Genomic DNA, 3,968 nt, shown 5'->3' on the forward strand with positions numbered 1-3,968 from the left:
CTATTCCACAGGTTAACTCCTCTAACAGAAACACATCTCTGCTTTATATTTGTCCTTATCTTGTTTTTTTTAAAGAAATCTGTTCCCCTTAAGTCATATTGACTCTCTCTGACTTTGAACAGCTTCTGAGTACTGGGGCAAAGCAAGTTATTTTGTGCTTTATACATTATCTGTGCCATTTTATATTCAACTAAATCATAAAATTTCAGGGTATTCAGATTAATAAACAAAATGTTAGTTGGTTCTATATAGTTTGATTGGTTTATAATTCTTATAGCTCTTTTTTGCAACTTGAAAATAGGAAGAGTGTTCGTTTTATATGCATTACCCCATATCTCCAGACAGTAAGTCATATATGGAAGCAACAGAGTACAATAGAGTGTGTATAATGATTTTTTGTTCAGGACATGCTTTGTTTTATAGAGAATAGCAACGGTTTTTGACATTTTTGTTTTCACATGGTTTATATGAGACTTCCAACTCAGCTTATCATCAATTATCACTCCAAGAAATTTATTTTCGTTCACTCTTTCAATTTCAATTCCATTAACCCTGATTTTAGATACATTTTTCATTTGTCTAGTGCCAAAAATAATCAATTTTGTTTTCTTTATATTTAATGATAACTTATTTACATCAAACCAGTTTTTTAATATATTTAACTCCTTTTCCGCTGTAGTCAGAAGCTGTTCCAGGTTTTTACCTGAGCAATACAGAGTGGTATCATCAGCAAACAATACACATTTTAACAGTTTGGAAATGCTACATATGTCATTTATGTATAATATAAATAATTTAGGGCCCAGCACAGAGCCCTGAGGAACACCACAAGTTACCTTCAACTGCTTAGATTTTACATTATTGAATTCGACATATTGATATCTGTCATCCAGGTAACTTTTCATCCACTTGTATGCTAACCCTCTTATGCCATATCTCTCTAGTTTATTCATTAATATAGAATGATCAATCGTATCAAACGCCTTTTTTAAGTCTATAAAAACACCAACAGTATATTCCTTATTATCTATAGCATTAGATATCCCTTCTACAAGTTCCATCACTGCCATCGAAGTGGACCTTTTCACTCTAAAGCCATGTTGGTTATCACTTAGGAGATTATGCTTCTCAATATATTTATCAAGTCTATTAACAAATAACTTTTCTAAAATTTTTGAGAACTGTGGGAGCAGTGATATTGGCCTATAATTGGTAAACTGACTTCTCTCTCCGTTTTTATGGATTGGAATAACTTTTGCTATTTTCATTTGTGAGGGAAATACACCAGTTTGAGAGGACAGATTACAAATGTATGCGAAAGGTTGCACTATATATTCTATAATACTTTTAACTAATATCATGTCAATACCAAAACAGTCAGTGGACTTTTTATTTTTAAATGTCTTCACAATGTTAATTATTTCTCTATGAGTTACAGCACCAATAAACATGGAGGACACATTCTGAGTAATATGTTTATTTAGGTCGTTATTATTTCTTGTCTCTGGAATTTCTTTTGCTAAATTAAAGCCAACATTTACAAAGAAATCATTAAATTCATTTGCAATGTCTTTAGTTTTATCAAGCACAATATCTTTATCTTTTTTAAAATAATCTGGATAATTCTTATTTTTTGAGCCCTTTTTGATTATACTATTTAATATCCTCCATGTTTCTTGTGTGTTACTTCTACTTTGCTCCAATAATTTGTGGTAATATTCTTTCTTACTTGTTCTTATAATATTTACTAATCTATTTTTATATAACTTGTACTTTATTTCAGCATCTTTTGTCCTCTGTTTTATGAATCTCTTATATAGATTATTTTTCTTTTTACATGCATCTTCTATCCCCTTTGTGATCCATGGCTTATTTGATCTGTGATGCTTTCTAGTGATTTTCATTAAAGGACAATGTTTTTCATATAGTGAAATTACAGTTGATAAGAATGCATCATATGCACTATTTGAATCTTCATTTGCAAAAACCTCATTCCAATTGTGTTCCTTTAAGTCCACCTGGAGGGCAGCAATGGCTCCTGTTGTTCTAAGTCGTATCATATCAAATATTTGATTCTTTTGTTTAGTTTTAATCCCAAAATAATTTTGAAAAATTGCAAAAACAGGAAGATGATCGCTTATATCAGTTATAAGAAGTCCACCTACTATTTCATGGTCAATTTTATTTGTGAATATATTATCTATCAATGTAGTTGTATCAATTGTTATTCTACTTGGTTTTATAATTACAGGGAAAAGGGAGTTACTATACATTGTATTTATGAAATCTGTTGTTTTCTGATGTCCATTTGGGTTTAGCAAATCTATATTAAAATCACCACAAATTATTTGCACTTTTTTATCATTTAGGTTGCTAAACATAGCAGCAAGTTTTTCATTGAATGTCTCAAGGCATGAACCTGGTGTCCTATAGATGCAACTTATAATTATATTGTTAGCTTTTTCAACATGGATTTCAATAGTGACACATTCCAATACGTTATCTATGGTGCTTGACATACATTCAATCAGACTACATTTCAAAACTTTATCTACATATAAGGCAACACCGCCTCCTTTTTTATTCACCCTGTTCATTGTAAATAATTCGTATCCTTCCAGTCCCATTTCACTAACTTTCTCATTATCGAGCCATGTTTCTGATATTGCAATTATATTAAACTTTTTTAACTTACTTAAACATTCTGTAATTTTAGAAAAATTTTTATACAGGCTTCTACTATTGAAATGTATGACCGACAATGCATTTGCCATTTTAATATTCATATTGAATTGGTCATCCGTATAGTACTCACAAGTATTATTGGTGTTATTGTAGAAGTGGGTATCTGGGTCAATGTTACTTTCAGGTCATGCATGTTGTGCTCTGCATAGTTAAACGTTTTGAAGTTCGTTTTCTCAGCGTGTGTGGCAAAATAACCACCTTGACAGTCCTTTTCATAATCAAATTCTTCCTCTTCAGTATCTCTGAATGGAAACCTATAATCTGTGTCCAAACTTGTCATTTATGTGTTTTTGTTTTTGTTGTTGTTTTTTGAGCCGTAAGGCCAGAAACACTTTCCATACCCATTGTTCATTATCCAATCGTCACTTTTCCAATAGATTCCAGAGCAGATTCCTGATTATTTATATTGCTCTAAGTCTTTGAGTTCTCTTATCATCACAACTTTCGCTTCTTCGGGATTGCCATTTAGTCTTATCATTACTTTGCAGTTCCTCGTCCATGTCGCTTGTATCTTATTTTGTTTTCTCAGGCTGCGTGCCTGTCTTGCAATTTCAGCAGTCTCACAGCAGGAAGCAGCAGGTGGATCGTTAAGGACAGCTGAAGGAGGTTTACTGGAAGGAGCAGCAGGAGATGATTTAGGAACTCTAGAAAGTGATCCAAGAAAAAATGTCCTCCTACAATATCCGCTGAGCCAGTTTGGAGGCCAGCAGAGGGCGTTCAATCAGAGTTGGTTTGAACAGTTTACATGGCTGGAGTATTCTGTTGTGAGGAACTTGTTGTTTTTCATGTTGCATTTTTGGGAAGCAGAATACTTTAAAAAAAGATGGCCTCAATCATTCAGGGTTCTGCAATTGGAAGACGGCTTTAGATGCCTTTAGGGAGCACGAAAAGACTTCCAGCCATTCGTCTTCTATGATCTGCTGGCACAGCTTTAAGACCACAAAAAACCAAGGTGACGTTGTTGAGCAACTTAGATCAGCAAGCGCAGCAGAGATTTCAGAGAGACGACAGTATCTCCACAGGATCTTAGCTGTAACAAGTTTCCTTGGAAAACAAGGAATGCCATTCCGTGGCCACGATGAGCAGGAATCCACCAGTCATAATCTAGGAACTTCCTTGAGTGCATGAAGCTGCTGAAAACATTCGATCCATTATTGAAAAATTACAGTCCTGTCTCACATACTAACTGATAACCAGTACTTCACATGAAGTAACTGGAAATA

This window comes from Neolamprologus brichardi, chromosome 6, assembly GCF_056152115.1.
Source record: "Neolamprologus brichardi isolate AB-2024 chromosome 6, ASM5615211v1, whole genome shotgun sequence".
Taxonomy (NCBI): Eukaryota; Metazoa; Chordata; class Actinopteri; order Cichliformes; family Cichlidae; genus Neolamprologus; species Neolamprologus brichardi.